Source organism: Fringilla coelebs (assembly GCF_963513975.1).
Source record: "Fringilla coelebs genome assembly, chromosome: 8".
Classification (NCBI taxonomy): domain Eukaryota; kingdom Metazoa; phylum Chordata; class Aves; order Passeriformes; family Fringillidae; genus Fringilla; species Fringilla coelebs.
In genome coordinates this window covers 13,279,526-13,300,109 of record NC_140066.1, presented here as the reverse complement: position 1 = coordinate 13,300,109, position 20,584 = coordinate 13,279,526, and the positions used below count along the sequence as shown (strand labels likewise).

General features: G+C 46.1%; 1 protein-coding gene across 4 annotated transcripts in view; it reads left to right on the top strand.

Annotated features, from left to right (window-relative positions):
* Positions 1-8,707: 8,707 nt before the first annotated feature.
* ZMIZ1 (zinc finger MIZ-type containing 1) overlaps positions 8,708-20,584 on the top strand; it is a 335,745-nt gene continuing 323,868 nt past the window's right edge. For 3 of the 4 annotated variants that reach the window (XM_084210760.1, XM_084210761.1, XM_084210757.1), the window contains exon 1: positions 9,134-9,293. The gene's annotated coding sequence lies outside the window, so the exon portion shown is untranslated. Of the gene's footprint in view, positions 8,805-9,133; positions 9,294-20,584 lie in introns of those variants that run through there. The other variant, XM_084210758.1, reaches the window with a different exon arrangement.

Here is a 20,584-nt window from a genome sequence, read left to right as displayed (position 1 = left end):
TTTGCACAGCTGCATTTCCTTCATGTGCCTGAAGTCATTAAAGTGTAGTTAGCTCTCCCAGAGCCTACAGGTCCTCGGGGCATGGCAGCAAAGGCTCAGCCGGGGCTGCAGCATGGGCTGGTGAGGACAGACAGGCAGCTCCTGCCTGTTGCGCCAGGAAAGTGCTTGCAGGAGGGCCTGGGTGCTCCCCAGAGGAAATCTGCAAGTGTGTATCTGAAGATTTGAGGGTGAGGAGAATGCCTGAAGTCTTAAGGGAGAGCATAAAAGGAGGAAAACCCCCCACCATAAGCAACTTGAATTTCCAGCATATGACTCTAGCTCTAACATGGCACACTGTGCTGGGAGATCGATCCAAAATCAAGCAGTACCAAGATATTTCCACTGACATGTTCAGTGGAGTGTGAGAAGGCCTGTGGGAGAGGGAGAAAACTGGTAATATTAGGAAGTGATCACAATAGCAGCAAAAAGAGCACAAATTCACTTCTGCCTTTCACTGGTTAAATGAAAAGGATGAGATGTTAGGTGGATAAAGTGGGGGTGTACTTGATCTTTAGTTTTACCCTCCATGTGTTTTGGGTTTTTTTCTCAGTTTTATTTTTCAAGTCTGATAAAAGATGCTGAAAAAAGTGTGCCTGGGCACGACAGCTGTGTTTGCTGATATAGTGTCCTCTATCCACTTTTTATATATAAATACTTGCATTTTATTTAAGAACTATATTCTCCTGAACTTCTTCCTCCTCCCTTTTCCCACTAGGTTACATGACTGACACTTTTGCCATGACAAATCCATGAGTGTCTTAAAAATTTACCATGAAAACCCTGGAGCTTTAATTATTGTGCATTTACATAATTAGTGCAAATACATGCAATTACCATGTGTACCTACACAATTACCAGCTACAATGATGTACTAACAATCCTTATTAAACTTTAGTGGGGGAGGGATGCATTGATTGTATGCACAAGCAACATCTGCACTACAGTCTTTCCTTTTCTTGCACTTATTTGAAATAGCCGTGAGTGTTCGAGGAGGGGGGGGTTAATATGCTGAAAGCGGTGGCTTACAGAAAGTAGGTCAATAAGCTGTCCAAATTACAGTTCTACTGAGATGAAAATACAAGACATAATTCCAGCAATGTTTTCAGGATGCTATACCTTCTGCAGTTAGTAAAGTACTGACAATTCTTGATTACCTATAGGTGAGTTGTAGCTATATCCTCTATCACATCTGTAGTTCACCTGAATAGAATTTCCAAATTTCTCCTGTATTTGCACTCTTCCTCCAGTTACAAGTGTCAGCATGACTGGAGTCCTCATGACATGCCCCTTGGCTGTTATGTCAAGCTGAATGTCTACTACTGGGGAAAAAAAGTGTTTCCAATTTACTTAATTATATTATTTATCTTAATTAATCTTTGAATTATGATGAGGGGATTTTCAGCTCATGAATGTTTTTTCTTGCAAAACACATGCTTCCTTTATTGTAGAAAGTATTTAACATAAATATCCCAAGCATTAGAAAGCCTGCTAATTCTCTGAGCTCTTCTGTTCTCTAGGAATTTCAGTGGCCTTCTACTTTTCTTGGCTCACATACAATAAAATTCAGCAAATGATGCATTAGGGACCACACCTCTTCCTGTTGTGTTCAGTTTTGCACTTATTCTCCTATTCAGTTGTAAGGAATTTGTTGCCTGTGGTACTTCAGTGAGAGAGCCTTATTACGAAATTATGCACTGCTCCTTCTGCCCTAAGTAGTCCCCCAGCATAGGAAAGAAAATAATCTGCTGCTTTTTTTGTTTTGTTTCCTTCACTTCATGGACCATAGATGCAGCCTTCATGGCCTTTTGTGCCACTTGCATACAGATATGCCTCTGCAGAGTACAGCTGACAGAAGAGAGTGGGGTTTGTTTTGGTTTGGTTTTTCTTCTCTTCTTGGACAGTAGAAAACCATACTCTTTGTTAGGGCAGTGAAAAATGGAGAGGCTAATTGTTGCTGCTAAATGCAATAAAGTAATACTTTGGGCTCTCAAGCCTGTTTTATGACCTATATGGCAGTTAGTGAATAAAATCCCATGCTCCAGAACATTTTTGTATGTAAATAACCTATGGTTATTTATTCAAATTTTATGAATTTATTTTTTTTCTTTTTTGTAAATTGTATTAACTTTCCCTCGTGGTACTAAATACAGTTGGTTAGGGAAAAAATAGATTATGCTGCTTGCTAAGTTGGAGGACCATTGAGAATCCAGTCCTAAGTGTGTTTAAGGCTACATTTTATTTAGCATGACTGGCTGTGTTACAAAGCGTTATAGTGCCCTGGCAAGCTGTCTGATAGGAAGCAGTTCTCACTGTCTTGAGAGTAACATCTTATTTTACACTTGTTTGCCCTCCTTTCACATTGTCAGCCTAGCCAGTTTAGACTAAAATCTCTCATGGATGCTCAGACCAGAGCTGAACCCAAGTTCTCTGCTTATTGGTTTTTGTTGTCTCTGTCTCCCCTGACTGCAACACACAAAAACTGAAAGCAAGGGGGAAAACAGAAGTTCAACTTTGACTGCAACATTCATGTTTTTCACATGGTTTAATTTGTTTTTCTTTAGATCTCATTAACTTTCTCCATTAAAATTTAGTGAGGCTGAAAGACCTGCTTCCTGAAAAAATCTGGCAGTAGGTAGTCAGATGATACAAAGATGGAGTAGTGTTTCATCTGTTGTCTATGAAATGGAAATCCATACCATGGGCATCTCAGTTAACACAGCAAGTGAAGTGCTCTCATGGTAGCTACAGCATGTCTGGGATTACATAAGGTTATCTGATTGCTTTAGATGGAGCAGATGAAAAATAAGGTCCTGATGATTGTGGTCATTCAAAATCTTTGGGGTTGGTTTTGGGTTTTTTTGTTGTTGTTTTGTTTTGTTTTTTTGTTGTTGTTGTTTGGTTGGGTTTTTTTGGTGTGTGTGGGCTTTTTTTTGTTATGATGTTGTACATTTCATGCTGGCCATCCTCCAGTTGGCTAATAGATGCTGCTTGAGTACATTCCCCCAAGTTTCAACTTGGATAAGGTTTTGTTTCTTTTTTCTCTTTTCCTCCTGAAACTGTAATAGTGTAGTTTGAAAAACATTTAATAACAACAGAAGTGACTACAGTCCCTACTTACCAATCTCAGTCGGGATGCCTAGAAATTATTTGCTTTAAGGACAAGGTTTGGATGAGTCAAGTGACTTCAGCCCAGGACAAATTTTGATTTGAGATTTCTCAAAGTGGAGACATGCTTGGTTCTTGAATTTGAGCTTGGATTTGACTCTAACAGGGCAGAGTCTTTCTCTTCTTAAGAAGGTTACCTTGCATGCTCAGGAGCACCTAATGTTTATATCCCCATAAAAGCATCCTTTTGGCACTATATAAACAGCATGTTTACGATGCTCCATTTCCTCAGCTCACATATGTTAAGCTCCTTTTCAGTATGTTATACATGGCATACCTTCTCTTCCTATCCTTTCCTTCCCTTGCTTTTGTTTTTAAGCTGTAATTTTGCCTCTTGAAGGCATACATCTTGGTGTTCAGTGTTATTTTCCTATGTAATTTTTCATGGCTTTATTCACCTTGTCAAACTGATCAAACCCCCCTGTATAATCCAGCATGGTGTGCATGTGAGAGCTGAGGACAATGCTATGAACAGTAGCTCTGATCCTTCTCAGAGCACACCTGAGGCATAGGTGCAAAGTTGCTCAGCAGTCAGTTACTTGGGGCTTGTGTTTGCAGGACTGGAGGCTTGTTGAGTGTCTGTGTTGCCTTACTGTGGCACCCCATAGGGCTCCTACTGAGTTTTGGGCTTGGAGTACAGAGAACAGTTTGCAGAAGAATGGTGTGAGTAGCAGTTTGTTTTAGAAAGAATGACTGTAAAAAGGATGTGTCAATGTAAAATCCCATAAGAGACAAGATGTGTATCCTTAGTGACCAAAAAATGTCTCATTGATGCTCATTTTTTTGCCTATCATGTGAAAGCTTCTTTGGAGGAATCCAGTCCCTCCAATGAGTCACAAATGACTCTGTGACTTAGGCAGCATAGCTTGAGGAGGACCTAGGCATAAAATTTAAGACAATATGCAAATATTTTCAGGCCTCAGAAGGAAAAGTGAAGAGGAAAAAGTCCAAACCTCCAGCTACTTCCCTCTTCATGTCTTGTAATTGTTTTCAACTTGTTTCTCTCAGTAAAGTTGTTTACTTTTTCCTCTAGGACTCCAGTTGCATAACTGCGAATTTCCTTAATGTCTTTGCATAGTAATTTCATATCTAATTTATGAATCCAAATAAACAGTTTTCTTTCCCATACTGCTAAGGAAAAGACAAAAATGGGCATAGTATCAGTTTCTCATGTGTGTGGAGTAATGTGTACAGCCTGACTGCAGCCTCACTGAAAGTTTATCTCACTTTCACATAGGTGTAATTTTACTGCATCCAGTAGTAATTGCATTCCTGGCATCCTTTGCTGTATCAGAAAAAGACTTGCTAAACTTCAACACAACTATTGATCAGAGTAAGAATTTGCCTAAGCTAAACCCATGGGTTATGACAGAGGAGCAGGTCAGAGACTTGTGCTGATGGATGAATAGTTCCATGAGGGCTCAGAAGACTTGTAAGCATGTGTACCTGGGGAGCACCAGCTGGTGTGGTGCCAGGGGTGTGAGTGTAGCAAACAGCCACCAGAAGAGCAATGCTCATGTCAGCCTGTTTTGAAACCAGCACTGATCCCAGCCAGTTTTTGGAGTATATTGTACACCTGCAGTCCCTGTGGGGCTGGCTTGAGTGAGCTGTTAACCTAGGGAGCCCAGTTACCAGTGGCTGTAGCACTCAATAGCTCAGTGTGGACTTGGGATTTAAGCATGCGTTCTCCACTTTTGGCCTCCGTGGTCTGTGCTAAACCCTATGCTCCAGAAAGAGCTGTATTGATAGCAGTTACCTGATAAAATTTGTATACACGAGTAACCTGGGTATGTCTAGACAAGATGTCTACATGCCATCTCAATCAATTCCATTTTCATTATGGTACAGGATGAATTATGACAGCAGCAAAACCTAATTTGAACTGCAGCTGAAGAGGGCTAGGGGGAGGTGATATTCTGGTTTACCATACAATCCTCTAGAGAAAAGAGTTCAGATCTGTCTTAGGTTATATAACAGAAATGAGGTTAGCAGATTTGGTCTAATCCCTCGTGGACAGGCCCACCACAGAGCATGGAATAATGTGGATAACTGTCTGTCTGCATGCTTGCTGATGGCTTTGCTACTGCAGTGGCAGAACGCTGTTTCGCCCAGATCCCAGATCAGGCACGGAGGCTTGTGCAGCCTCTCTTTCAAAAGCTCTTTTAAGATCTCTTGGTCTCAGAATTGTCAAGAACACGAAGAGCAGCCTGGTCTCTTAGAACAAACAAAAAGGGCCCAATCCTTTGTAATTTTGTGAACACTGTTTTTGCTTTGCTCTGACATTGCAACTGAGTTGTATAATTAGGCTGATTGGCCTAATTGAGGACTTTGTTTAGAGGGGTGTTCTTGGGGCAACACTGAATACCCTAAGCCGACCCTGCCATACATGTAACCTCCTAACTCTTTTTTTCAGTCCAACTGACCAGTCCACCCTTTATGACACAGCAGGCAATTGGCAGTGAATTGGAGCAGCTATAAAAGTTCTTTGTAGTGGATTAGCCTGGTCCCTGGCTGAAAAAACCACAACATGCACTAGTGGCACTTTTCTCAATTCACGAATTGTATCAGCACAGGTCAGAGAAAAGTAAGGTCATCCTAATCCTCACAGAATTAATTTAATTTATAAACAAACTGATAAATACAGTAGATAACCTGACTGCTGCAACCACTTTTGGGGCAAAACTTTATCAGTGATCATCACATCCCATGGAGGAAACAGGAAATGTCTCCTGCTAGAAGTGAAGAGCCCTGTGTGGGCAGGTGTAGCAGTTGGGATCTGGCTGTGACACCACTTAACAGGCGCTGTCACTGCAATGCTGGCTGAGCTCCAAAGACTGCAAGTGGCAAAGGCTGCTAGGGTTGCACATCCCCTGTGGACAGGTAGCACTTCCAACCCCTTGGGTGCCTCTGAACAGCCCTATTTAGCAGAAGCAGGTTCAGAGGGCACAATGGCACCTGCTAAATCACTGCAATGATTTCCTGCAAGACCTTTATTTTCCTAGCCACATACTGTATTGATCAGGCGACTTGGTTACTGAAAGGCAGGGTGATGCAGCTGGTAAATCCTGCATGATGTGCTCATGTGGAACATAGTCCACAGGAGAACTACAAAAAGCTTGAAAAAGCAAATGTGTGTTTACCAATTTGTTTTCAGCCTGAATGGTATCAGTGGAAGTTGGGCTTAAATATTGTGGACAGGCCTTGTGACCTTGTAATGGTGCTGCTGCACAAAGATTTAATTTTCTCATCTTCTATTTCTGTAAGATGGTTTCCAACAATAAAGCATCAAAACCTACTACTTTGACTTTGCCCATGTCCAAGACAGAGGTTTTGACACCTTAAAAAGATATTAAATTTGATACCTTAAAAAGCTATTAATTGCAAATGAATTCTTAAGGTACGATGCCCTGATGTGTCTGATTATCAGGAGATTACTGTATTGCTACAGTGCCCTTTTTGGTTACCTAAAAGGCTGCGCTTTTTCTGCGCCTGTTTCAATGAGACATCTAATGCTGTGCAGGACTAAAATGGGCTGCACTGACTGCTTAAGCCTGTGGACTACGGGTTACAATCACGGGGCCGGTGTGGCTCGGGGACGAGGGCAGCGCACCGTGACAGGGAGAAGTGAGGGGCACTGCGGGAGCAGAAGCCGAACTGGCTGGAAGCGCTCAGGTCCCGGCTCCCGAGAGCCGGACCTCAGCGAAAACACTCCCCTGGCGGGTCCCCGGGCGCGTACGTGCGGCCGGGGCAGTGGGCCCCTAGGCCGCGCTGCCCGGAGCGCGGCCCGCCCAGCCCCGCCGCTCCGCGGGGAGCTCGGCCCGGGCCGGCGGGGCCCGAGCGCTCCCGCCCCGGCGGCCGCCGCGTCTTACGGGCAGCTGAAGGCAGCGATCAGGGCGGCGGAGGCCGCGCGGGGCACGGCGCGGGAGGGAGGGAGGGAAGGAAGAAGCCGGGAGACGGAGACTCTGCTCCGCTCCCAATCCGGGCGGGCAATGCCGGAGGGACCCGGCGGCGGGCGGGGGCTGCAGGGCGGGGGGCCCAGTACAGGCACCCCGTCCCTTCCATCCCCCGGGCCGGCGGCGGGGGCCCCCGGCAGAGCCCCGTGCGCCTTTAAGGGGCGGCGGGCGGGCGGGCTGGCAGCGGCATTGTTCCCTGACGTCACCGCAGCCTGTGCGGCGGCGGCGGCGGCGGCTGCTCTCAAACTTGCCTTTGTTATTCGGCGTTCCCCGGCTGACACCGCGGCCGCTCGCAAAACGCGGAGCCGGACCGCGCCGGAGCGGCGGGACGCGCCGCCCGCCACCGGCTGGTCGTCCCCGCCGGGGCACTGCCCGCCCGGGGCTCCCCCCGCGGCGCTGCCGGGCCGGGCGGCCGCCGCTCTGTCTCCGCGCTGGGGGCGGCCGCGGGCGCAGCGTCCGCAGGGACTCCCCCCGCGCCCTGAGGCGCTCGGGGGGCGGCCGGAGGCACAGGGAGAAGGGCAGGAAGAGGGGTCTTTTTGGGGGGGAAGCCACGAAGGCATAAATGAGCGGGGCGGGGGCCGCGCCGGGGGCACTGCCCGCGGGGGGGGAGGGTGGCGTAGCCCCGCGCAGATCCGCGCGTCCAGCGGCGCGGACGGGGGCAGCCCCGCGGGGGGAGCGGCGCGGACAGCGGCGGTGGCGCTCCGTTCCGCCTGCACGCAGCTGAAAAAAATACGAAAAAATTAGACAATCTTCCCCCTTCCCCGAGCGATCCGACATCCCTTTACAGTCCCGATCGTTCTCCTCCTCCAACAACAAGACGAATGTGACCAGCGAGAAGCTACACAGTGCTGTTTAAATTGCTTATCTTAATTGCATAATCTAACAAGCCCCGTTGGAGCAGGGATGAATATATTAGGCTTATTAACAACTCATCATAAAATATTGATTGTCCTGGAAGTGTTTTATCAAGGGGAAGAGAAGTCGAGGGAGATGTTTTTTAGCAGACTGGGGCTCGTCAGACAAGGACGGTTTCTTCTTATTTTCTCCCTGGAAATCGGGCTGGATTTCCTGAGGAGCACAGGGGAAGAAAAACAGCACAAAAACACGCCCTATTGTTAGCGCCGGGGGCCGCGCTCCGGGCGGCGGGGGGGCCCCGGCCCCTGACCGCCCCCCCCCGCGGCGGGGCCGCCTCCCGGGCCCGCCCCGCCGGGCACCGCCGCCCGCCCGGCTTCCCCGGCTGAGCGGGGACCCCCGGGAGAACCCCGCTCCTACCTGGGTGGCGGGAGCTCCGGGCTCTGAAAATAACAGCAGCCCCGAGGGTGGGGGTGGTGGCAATAAATGGAGGGGGGGTGGGGGCTAAAGTGCAATAACGGAGCAGCAGGATGTCTCGGCGTTCCCGAGTAATCCCCCTACCCGCCCGGTAGTTCCTTCCATGCCCGTAAAAATTCTCTCGTGAAGACGACAGAGACGGAGACACCTCAGGCTTGAGAGTGTGTTGGGTCCGGGGTGGTTTTCCCCTATTTAATAATACAAAAACACCGAAGGGAGTATACATATTCTCCAGCTTTCAGTTTCCAGAGTGGAAGGGTTTCCGAGTGCTTGGTATTCAGGAGGACTAAAACGAGAATCCCCGCCTTAAAAGACACTGTAAGACAATATTTGTATTTTAACTCGTATTTAAGATTTCTAACTTGGTGTGATTTGGGTGTGTGTGTGTGTGTGTTGCGGGGGGAGAGGGGAAGGGAGAGGGCGAAGGGAAGAACATCCCTGTAGGAGGCAGCTCCCTTTCAGATAGGAATCTGGGACAGATTTTGCCAGCAGCCACAAAGCATGGCCCTTTGGTAATAGAATAGCCAATGTAATTTGACACTTCAACTTGCTGTGCTCTCTGCTAGTTGATTCACTTACTCACCCACTAACATTGAGCTCCTTTTCACTGTCTGTGGGCAAGGGGAAAAAAAAAGGGGGGGGAAGGAAGAAAAAAGAAAGCACGGGGAGAAGGAAGAAAGGAGGGGAATAAACAAAATTATATATTTTAAAACACCCGAGTAGAGCTGCAAATCAGTTGGGAAAGAGGATTTTGCCTGCCTTCTTCCTTATTATTTTGCTGCTGCAAGGCTGCTTTGCAATCCGTAGGTAAGTTTCGCGTCTATTTGCGCTCCCTGCTCGCACCTCCCCGTTCGCGGCCGGGCAGGGGTTGCGTCTCGGCGGAGCAGAAACAATGGAGCGGCCACGCTGGGGAAAAAGGTGTACAGGGAGGAAAAAAAAAAAAAGAAAACAACAACATATTTATTCTGCAAGGGGAGAAGATGTGTGGAGACTTCTTAAAGGGGCAGACTGTCCCCGCCGAGGGCGCGGGGCGAGGGCGGGCGCGCGGCCGCGGAGCCGGGCCCGGCGGCGGGGAAGCGGCTCTCCCCGGGCAGTGCCCTTCCCGGGCCGGCCGCGGGGTCGCGGAGGGACCCGGCCCGGGGCGAACTTGGAGCAGCCGCGGCGGGAGGCGGGCGGGCGCCGGAGCCGCCGCAAGCACAAAGGGGGCTGCGGGGACCGGGGCGGCGGCTGCCCCCGGCCGGGGCGAACGCCGTCGGGGCGGGCAGGAGCCCCGCAGCGGGGCCGGGGCTGCGGCTCGGGGCGTGCGTGCCCGGCCGGCTGTGTGTGCGTGCCCGGCCGCCCGTGCGGAGCTCGGGAGACGCGGGGGGGAGTTTGCGCCTGTTCCTCGGGCTCCGGGAAGCTTGCCTGGGTGTAAATTCCTTGCGTCTGGGTTTTGAGAGCCAGTTGGGACCTGGGCCTCTCTCGCCAGGCAGGAGGAAGGAGCAGCCCCCCTCCCTCCCTCTTCCCCTCCCTCCCCCCGTGCATCTGTCCAGGAAGCCGCCGGGCGGAGGGGAGGGGGCGCGGGGGCAGAGGGCCGGGGGTGCCCTGCCCGGCCCGACCCGGCCGGAGCTCGCCCGCCTTTGTGCGAGGGGAGCGGGGGAAGCGCTTCCAGGGGCGGCCGGCGGAGCTGCTCGCGGGGAGAGGGAGAATGGCAGCCAGTTAAAAGACACTTCAGGAATGTAAACATAAAAATAGGAGCCATCCAGCCACGCTCTTGTCCCCCCCCACCCCCCCGCGGGGCTCGGGATAGCATTCTGGGCTGGCGCGGTAGCGGGGAAGGAGTACGGCAGCCTGAGACAGGGGGAGGAAGTTGTTACTATAATCGGGGTTTTAGACTGTAAACTTTGTTTTGCACGTGCAAAGTTTAATTTCGGTGCCGCCTCGGAGGCTGCGATGAGAGACGCGGGGCGGCGCCTCGGGGGTGCCCCTTCGAGTGCAGCCCCCACCACCGTCTTTGCTAAAGGTGGAACCTGCCCGGCCGTGGCAGCGGGACCCCCGCATCGCCGCTTTTGTCTGAGGTTGCCGGGGTCCCGCTCACCAGCCCGGCAGCTGCGTGACTTGGTGCAAATTGCGGCTGTATCGTCAGTTTATCGAGACCGAAGCAAACTCAAGACATAGCTCTGCTCTGTCGTCCGATTGTGCGCCGTGTGTATTTTTGTGCTTCAGTTAATAATCTGCAAACGGCTTAATGGCTCTGTAGTGCCAGAGGAATTGGTTTTCTCCATTTACTTCAGCAGGCCTGAGTGAAGCTGGTGTTCTGACTGCTTTTTTCAATGCATTGACACGAGAGAAGAGGATTTAACTTGGCAGCCTGAACAAATGCTCTATCAAAGGTTTCCTAAGAGACAGTAGGAGTGCTGGGGTGATGAATGACCTGGGGTAGTTTTAGGGTGCTACCTATGCAAGCTTTCTTTTAAATATGAGATGGCCATTTAGGGCTCTGAATAAAACTGCGCACATCAGAAAAGCGACAGGCTTATGAAATTTAAAAGGGCAAAAGCCCATTAATGCTGTGGCAAAGCTTTGGCTCCCAGCTCTGGTTGAGTAGTTCCAACTGCCGTGAAGTGCCAAAGCTTTTAAGGAATCTTTAGCACAGCTTCTGTCTGGCTGTGGAACGGACCTTGGCCTTGCACACTGGAAGTTTAATGGCGCAGCTTCTCCTCCCCACGCAAGGGAGGAAAGGTGAGGGCAGCCGGTGGGAGGGCAGTGTAGGGGTGAAGCAAAATCTGGAGGGGAATTTAAAAAAAAAAGGCTGTATGTTGGAATGTACGGCTAAAACGACTTACTGGTGGGAACCTGTTCAGGTTACGATGCTGGGGCAGTAATATGGCACAGTGGGTAACTCAAAAATATTACTAGCACCAGCAGAAAAGTTTCACAAAGGAATGTAGCAAAGCTAAACACCTCTGCAAAACAAATCCCTCTGACGAACGTGGTTGGTCGTGGATTCAGAGCTCCACTTCCTTCTCTTGACTGGGGAAAATGTACTATGGCATCAATCTTCTCTTGGCGGGGCCTGGTGCAGGTTTGTGAATGCCAGAAGACTTGCTCTGACCTTTCTCTGTTCCAAGCTGAGGATGTTGAAACACCAGCCATCAAACAAAAGAGACATTGAAAGCAAGATCTGCAATGGAGCACGTGTGACTTTGAGGCTAGCCGAATGCATTTGGTGGCCGTTTTCCTCAGAGTTTGGGGTGGGGAAGAGGAGAAGGAAAAGGTCGCTTATTTTTACAGTGAGGCTATGGAAAACCTGACTTCAAATCCCCTAAATATCCCATAACCAAGTAATTTTTTTATCTTTTTAAGTGTTGTTTCAAAGTGCCTTGATTTCTGCTCTTTTTACATATGTATCTATAATTGCTACAATACAAGAGGAAGATTATTTTTCCCCATGGTTTCAAGGAGGACCAGGAATTTTGCATAATCCACTGCATTATAAAAAGAAAGAAGGTTTGAAAAAAAAAGTCTTTAGGATTATATTTTAAAACAATGAAGAATTTCCTGGGATAGAATTGACAGATTGTGAGTTTTATCTGCGCAAGATAACACTACCTTGAAAAGTGGCTGATTTCAAGATTATTCTGTAAATTGTAATTTAAATTTACTTTGGGCTTTCTGAATTTAAGAAGAACACCTTTGGGACCAGTTGGTATAGGTGTCTAACCTGCCAGTTACATTCATGTCAACATGGACAGATGCTTTTATTGTTTGCATTGTTTACAGTTCACAATACCTTAAATAAACGTTGATCACGATTAGAAACAATAATTGAGTCTGTGGCAAAGGATCAATGAAAACTTTGTTTCAGGAAAGAAGTGAGTTGCTGTGTATATGTACAGAGAATGTTTTGTGCTCTCTAGGATGAAATAAATCTGCGATCTTAGTATGGCATACAATTCTGGTTTTAGATTATTTTAAGAAACCCGCAAAAGATAATAGATCAGTTTCTGCAACATCTGAGCGATTTCTCCTGTACAAGGAGTGGAGAGGCAAGGCTCTCTGTAGCATAGTTCCATTCATAACTTTTCTTGGGAGTTGCTTGCCCTTTGCCCCAAATCTCTTCCACTTTTATGGGCTCCAAAGGTTTTCTGTTGGAAAGGGGGGGGTGGGGGGGGGGGTGTGGAAAAAAACAGCAAAAGCAGAACCAAACCAGCACCCCAAACCCTCATGGATGGCAGTTACATCACTGATACTATAGTTGGAGACAATGTTGGCAGGTTTTTAGCAACTTAATGTTCCTACTAGCAGCTTGGAAAGCCTGCTTTCTCTCCTGAAAAGGAAGAAAAATTGATCTGAGAAAGGAAAAAGAGTTGGAAATCCTTTTGCTTTCCCCAATGTTGTTGATTGGTTTCAGAAAAACAGGGATCCAGCCTTTTTCCAGTCACACAGAAGATAATGTGACTATGAGAAATGGAGGTAGTGGCTGGCCAGGAACTCGTGGTGCCTGCTGTGCTGCTCTAACAACGTGGGTGATCAAATGCTGCAGGAGGCGTGAGCTTGGCTTGTTATGGCTTTTTTACCTGGGAAGCCTGTTTCTCATAAATAAGTAGGACTGCAGTTAATGCCTGTGGTAGCAAATTTGACCACTATGCAATTGGCTAATTTGTTCACTCCTAGTTACACCAATTTTTGTGAAATTCTATCCTGTATTACAGCAAAGTGACGAGAATATTGTTGAAGAATTTAGGTTGGTTTATGTTTGTTCCTGTCAAGTGCCTGTTGTAGGACAAGCAGCACAAGCCCTCTTTATCCATTTAGGTGTGTTTTATGGGAAAACACAGTAAGCAAAACATCAATATAGAACCACCACAGATAGACCTCCTGCTCAGATATTGTATGTTTTCCTTACACTCAATTCACATCTTCACTCTAAGTGTATGTAAGCCTTCCTGCTGATGACAAGTTGAGGCTGTCAGTGGTATTAGAAATAATTTCAGCTTTAAAATGGTGTCTTTGGCTTAAAAGGTTGTTTTGCCGTATTGATTTCCTCCTCCCCCCTTGTTACTATAAAGCAGAAAATTCTTCTGTAGCAATTTTCAATTCTTCACTTCCGTTGAGTTTCACGTGATCATTAACATTCAGCTTGGCTCATATTAGAATATTTTAAAGGGAATATAGGCTGCTAGTGAAATGTCCAGGCAATGAGTTATAATGGATCTCCACAGCTAGACTGTTGGAGGCAGTAGTGTATTATGAGAGTAGGAGATGGCCTTACACTTGTTACATGTTATTTTTGATTCTAATAATTTAAGATACACTGAAGTCTACATTGCCTGCAAAGATGAAGTTTCCTGGCTTCAGTACAGTGCTCTGCCCTGCCCTTTATGGAGCAGGGCAGATTTCTATGGGTATTAGGTATCCAGTAAAAAAAGCAAAGTTCTTCTTAGACAAAATCACTTTCAACCTAATTTCTCCTGTAAGTGTCAATAGAAATTAAGTTACTCCACAGGGAATGACTCATTCTTTAAAAGAACTTGCCCTTCTGAAGGTTCACATAGGTGATCACTCATTTTGGAACACCTGTAGTTTCCTTCAGTTGCTTATACATTTTAGTTCTGTAGCAGAGGACAGAGAAAGTAATTTTTACTCCTGTAGTGAATGGTGTAACATCCAAGAAATCTTTTCCAGTTTGTGGTGGTTGGTAGGGGGATAGAATATAAGAAAATAAAGATAGTGTAGAAAGTAATCTTACCCCTAAGGACTTGGGCCAATTATTAAAGATTAGGAGCAGGCCTGACTTTACCAGGCCACAGCTGTAACCAATGAGAAGAAGAGTGCTCTAAAAGAGTGGGCTGGCTAGTTGGAAAGGAACTGGAGTCAGTGCTCTGAGGAGCTGCTCACGAGAAACACCAAGAAGGTATGGAACTTTTGTGATTTGGAGACAACAGTGGTTGATGCGTTTTAAAATAAGTTGGTATCTAGTGAAATACCTAAGCTTGAAAAGGGATTTCTGTTCTTTACACGGAGAATTCTATAGATCAAGCTGGTTTGTGTTTTGTCTAGTATAGTAATATTGGGGTAGTGACATACAATCTATCACAGTAACATTCCGTTAATGTAAATGTGGGAAGCATAACCCTGGTTGGTAATCCAGGGGTTTTTTTTGACTCTGCAGACCAGCTTTGACTTGATTCCCAAAGTGAAGCTGGAAGGCTCCTGGCTCCATACCAGGCAGTAGGAGGGAGGAAACCAAATTGCTCAAAACCCTGTTTATATGCACAGCTCTACAAACCTGTGCAAATCTCATAAAAGTGTGAGTTTGTATTACCTCTACTGCTCATTGTTAATCTATATGAGTGGTTTCTTACTAGTTTTATGTTTGCTTGTTTGTCCTGGCTTATGTCAGTGGATGGTAAAGATCTGATTTATAACTCACGTCCTCATGCTAAGACAGCCTCCTTGAGACCTGTGAAACCTATCCAGGCGATGGTCCAGCTGCCTGATCCAAAGCCAATTGTGTTATCCTCTTCCTGTAGGGCTGTATGCCAGTTTTTTGGTAGTCAGTACTGGCTGTGGGCACAGAGGGACTGTGGTTGCTGTAAGCCTTTTTTATTTCCAGGGAAAAGCAGCAGTGCTGTGGGTCTGACTTCAGAAAGGGGAACAGCTCTAACATATCAATAATACATATGTGTTGTCAATGAAAGCCACAAAAGTGAAGCATCTGATAATGTCACGCAAAACCAGTATGGAGATGGTTGTCTTTATTTGGGTTTTCTTCAAATCTTATTTGTTCTCATGTTCTCAACTCTTTGCCTGGTAACTGGTAAGTTCTTCTGGTGATTTAGGTTAGTAGTAAACTTGGTCCAGAGAGCATTAACTAGAGAATACTGACTGCTTGATCCAATGCACAATGTGGGGAAGCTGCCTCATTCATATGGCAGCTCTTTGTGTTGTGAAATACCATTTGTCATCTTTGCTGATTAGGTAAAAACATGTTCGAGGAGTAAGAGAAAAAGCAATACCTTGACAACAAGTTTGTGTTGTCTTTTGGACTCACGTAGTAGTTTTTCATTCCTTTGAGACTTCAGGGCTCCAGTGACTGGCTGGCACAATGAACAGTATCTGTCTTACAGATTTCTAGATAGTCTCATAACTAATCAGAAAGCATTATTTATTGGGGCTGCAGTGACATAGATATATGACAGAATAGTAGGGGCTTCAATTGGCCATTTAGTAGCAAAAACAGTTCCCTTGATGTGTATCTGCTTGTTTCTTGGCTACATTCCTGATTCCCTCTGAGAACAGCGGAGTCTTTTAGGCTGCTCTGAAATATACACCTCTGTATCTCCATCAGTAAATTCTGCAGTGCAGGTTTCTCTTCTTGTGTTTTTGAACACCCATTCCGAAAACAGACGAACTGATTTAGTACTGGTTTATTGTGTAAATAAGGGCACCGCGGGGTGCAGGACAGTGCCGAGGCTGACACTGAGGCCAGGTGGTGCTTGGAAAGGTTTGAGATGGGGCTTCCCTGGAAATTGTCTGGTTTCATACTGACAAAGAGGGAGTCTGCCTCACCAAAAGCAGAAATCAACGTAAGCTTGTAAGGTGTTTTTGTGATTTGGGTTTTGTGTGACACTCAGACCCTTCCCCTGTGCTCTTCTCTTGGACATGACTGTTGTCCAACAGCCTGCTAGATGGGCATTCCCCAGCTCAAAGGTTACCATCTGCTCTTGGTTATTTTAGAGGTGTGAGAGTGTGATGCGTGAGGGGAAAAATCCACCACAAGAGAGTTGAATGACAGGGAGCAGAGGCTTGAGCCCTGAGTTGCAAGACCTCCACCCCTCCAACTACAGCCATTTTCTTGAGGAAATGAAACTCATCAACTGCTGTTGATGTGCCCAGTTTGAACAGCACTTCTGTTTATGTAGCCCGAAGGTGGGATGTCTCCATAGATAGTGTGAAAATCAGAAATACCTTATATATCATTGCTTTCACATAAGCCTTGGTTTTCCTTAATACTGCATATCTCTAAGATCTTGTCTTGATGGTTGTAAATGACAAAAAGAAGCCTTATAAACATGAAAATTTTCTTAGAGAATGCATTCGCTTAAAATGCATTGCAAAATAAAAGTTCCTGCAGCTAGACTATTTTGACAATAAGCACTGTTACACTTCAGTTTTAAAACTATTTTATATTTTTAGGTGAATGGAAGAGCCACTTCATTATCTCCCCTGTCCTGCTAAGCTGCACCAACCCTATCTCCCGCTAAAATAAGAAAAGGGGCAAGAAAATGCTTTAAAAAGCACTTTTAGAGACTTAGTTGACACTGAATTCTTGGAAAAGCACTTTGTTTATGCATCTACCCATAGATGAAAGAGAGAAGAGTTTATTATCCCACAGGTTTGCAGGGGAAAAGAAGAATGATGTGGTTGTCAGGCAGTCTACCCAGTCTCCTAGTGTCCTTCTTGTAAATTCTGTGTTTATTTAATGCTTATAACTCTGTTCCCAGCAGTGGGATCACGGAAGTTAACTTCTTCACAGCTGTTATACAGCTTATGCTTAGGTCTCCCTTATAGCAACCCAGGGCTTTCCCCAAGCCTTTTCAAGTAAAGCTTCTCTTCTCCACTTAGCACAGGTTGATTCACTTTACATTTAATTAAACTTCTTTTTTTTTTAACTGGAATTCTTGTTCTAAGGGATGTCAGGCCAGTGAACTGTCATCCTGTACATGTTTTTGTGATTTGACTATCTCTACACACTCAGTTCACTGTCCTTTAGGTGCTTTACAAAACCACAAAACCTTACCTTTCTGTTTCACAGAAAACCGAGATACTGAGTTGCAGTGGGCACTTATGTGCAGATGTGGGTGGTACTTCTGTGATTGAAAAGGTGAATTCAATGTGTGTTGCGCTGTCAAGGCTCTTTCTCTACAAGCTAGTGTTCAAATTGATCCCATTCACGAGTCCTTTTTTGATTCTGAGATATCCACTCTGATATGTCTCACCTGGTGAGACGTAAGGCAGCTATCAGTCCTGCTTTTAGATGTTTGTTACAGGAGCTGTACTTGAGTCTTTGCTTATTCTCTCAAGTGTGAGATTTCTCCAAAAATCTACATCACTGTTTTAAAAAGCAATCCAGCTGGAGTTAGATATCATTAGAGATGGGTGCCTGCTAGCTTTCCAAATGAATGCGTAGCTTTGGCTTTTGGCACTGTAATACTCTGACATCTCTCACATTAAAATCATAACAGTATTATGTAAGGGGAAGTTATTTTGGGTCACTAGCAGAGCCCTCTCAGACTTTGTTAAATCAGCCTTGCAAGTTAAAACACTTGGGCTCCCATCTTCTTCCTGCAGCTTTTTGGCAATATAAGCGTGTGGGAGCTGTGTCCTTTCTCTGTCGTTTGCCCTCTGCTTTGCTCAGGCTGCATGGCTTGCTCTGAACCTGCTTTTGCCGCAGCAATTCGTGTGGCTGTGGGGAGCCCTCGCAGAGGAAGGGCATACTCAGCACTGCTCAGCCCTGGCTTTCACTCCCAGTCCCAGCTGCTTGGAGGTGGCACTGGAAGGAAGGAGAAACCAGGGGGCTCTGTGGCAGCAGGCAGACAGGAGTTGGGTGGGAAGCTGGATACCCAGGAGGGCTTCAAACTGCACTAAACAAAGTCCCACCTCTGCAGTGGGCGCTTGCTTGTTTATGTGTAACTCAGGAGTCAGTTTCATTTGGCCTTGTGTTATTCTTTAGCAGAGGACAAGTAAAACACCAGCTGTTGGTGACCGGCAAGAGACAGAGTACAGAAAGAATCCAGGGGAACCTTTGCAATGTTTGTTGATAACTTAAACCTGGTATTTAGCAAAGGTACAGTTTAGATATGAAAGATGCCATACTTGGACTTGTGTGAGCATTAAAAATGCTTCCTTTGGAGACCAGTCCTTGCATTCCAAGTGATCCTTGAGTATGCCCAAGGGATGGCCATTTGGAGATGCCTTATACTTCAGAAGCAATCAGCAACAGGACAGAAGATAAATATTTTAAAGCATCCACATGAAATTGCTGTGTCCTCGAAGTCTGTGTGGCAGGGAGAGCAGAGCTGCTGGGTTCCACTGCCAGTGGCTGGAGCTATGCAGGTTGGGAGAGTGGAAAGGCCCCCTGGGGCACAGACCAGATGGTGCTTGATGCTGCTCAGGCCTGGGTGAGGCAGCGGTTCTTTCTGCAAAGGGCAGTGCTGCGGATGGTTAGCACTGCAGGCTTTTTTGATTAAAATGGGTTCTGAAAATATTTGCAATCATTTTTATTCTACCTGTATTCATGGCAGATTGCTCTTTTGTAAAGGAAGCAATTGAAAAGCATCTGAGAGGTGTAGGGTCTGCAGGGGAGAGAAGGACAAGGTTGAGGTGGCAGTGGTGGCTGCTGCTGGAGGGTTCAGAGAGGAGTTCTGAGGAACTGGCTGGGGGGGAAAAAATGAGTGCTTTAAATTCAGGATTGTGCTGCTTCTCTTATCCTTAAGTAAGGTTATTTTATCCCCAAATAAATAGAAAAAATGCTGAAAATTTAGGATTCAGCTGTTAATGTTCCTTTTGTTAAATAATTGGTACTTGAAACATCTATTTGTAAGACTCTGGCGTGTTTCCTCTTAGCTACCCTGGAGCATAGCTGCTCCCCCAGAGTGGTGGTTGGTATGCTGCATTTAAGGCAGTGCTTTGTAACCTTTAGCTCACTGATAGGCTGTGATGGGTCCTTGTAAGCCCCGTGCCACTGGAGCGGTTCACCCGGGACAGCTCCAGCTCGGTGTCTGTGTGCCCGGAGCTGGGAGCACCAGGCACATGCAGGTAAACACATTAACGAGCTGAAAGGAGGCTAAAGTCGATGATAGGCAGGCTGCTATTGTGTGGTGCCCAGGCTGTGCCATGGTGACTAAGACGCTGTGATAGTTTCCTTATTGGCCACCATCTGTCTGCTCCTGGCTGGAGCTGCTTGGCTGGCACTCTGCCTTGGGAGAGGGACCGGCTCTGCCTCGGCGCAGCACCCAGGGCAGGGGCTGGGCTGGGCAGGGAGGGGACGAGGGATGCCCGGCAGGTTTCTGGTCATGGCTGTGTGATACGCTTGTTTAATCACTTTGGGGAAAAAAAACCCCAAACTTCTGAGACAGCGTTTTCAGTGTATTCTTAAAGGTTTTGCATCGTAAATGCTTGCATAAATCATTTGATGCATAAACTTTTTTTGCAACACTTTTTGTGAAAGAAAATCTGGTACCAGTGCCTAATTTTGGAATATTAGTGTTTTGAAAATTAAAAGGAAGCTTCACATGTTTCTAGCGATTTTATGGTGACACACAATTTGAAATTCAGATTTAAAAATTTTAATATGGTCATCCAAAAAGAAACAGCATGTCAGTGTGGAGTCTTACTCCTTTTTCTGAAATTGCAGCTATGGCCCTCAGTATCTTTTTCTCAATAAAGAGACATGTAAATCAAAAATACTTGTAATGTTGCCAACATCTTGTCCTAGCAATATCCCAGCATATGAAATCATAAAATAAAGAAATAGTACATATCTCCTGCCATATGAAAAATAAAAATATATTTTAAAATGTATATTTTGCTCTAGTCATTTTCATCTTCAGTGTTCATGAATTTATACCTTATTTTGCTGAAGAAACTGGCAGCCAACATTATCTGAAAAACTGTTAATACAAGAAATGAAATATTGGTGAGTCAAGCTCCCATTTTACTGCTTGCACCCAATTTAGGAGTATTTTGTAGTAAATGAAAGGTGAACACATATACACCAACCTCTTTGCTTTCCTTCATTGTTTAATAAGGTTAAACCCTGCAAAGGAACACTGAAGAGGCAGGGATTCTTTGGCAGTTGATCTATTTGTGTTTTTAATGTAGAATATTTTTAGGGTGAGATGCAAAAATATGCACTTTTGTATTGAAAGAGACTGTTGTTTCCTTTTATTTTAAACCCTGGATGAGAAACAAGATGTCAGACCTATTATAATGCAGCCCAGTAATTAACATATGTTGGTCTGCCTCTGCCAAGGATTTCTTATGAGTAATGCAAGTTGCACAAGTAGAGGAGTCAGGTGGTTTGTCAGTGAAGAATCATACACATGCTTGAG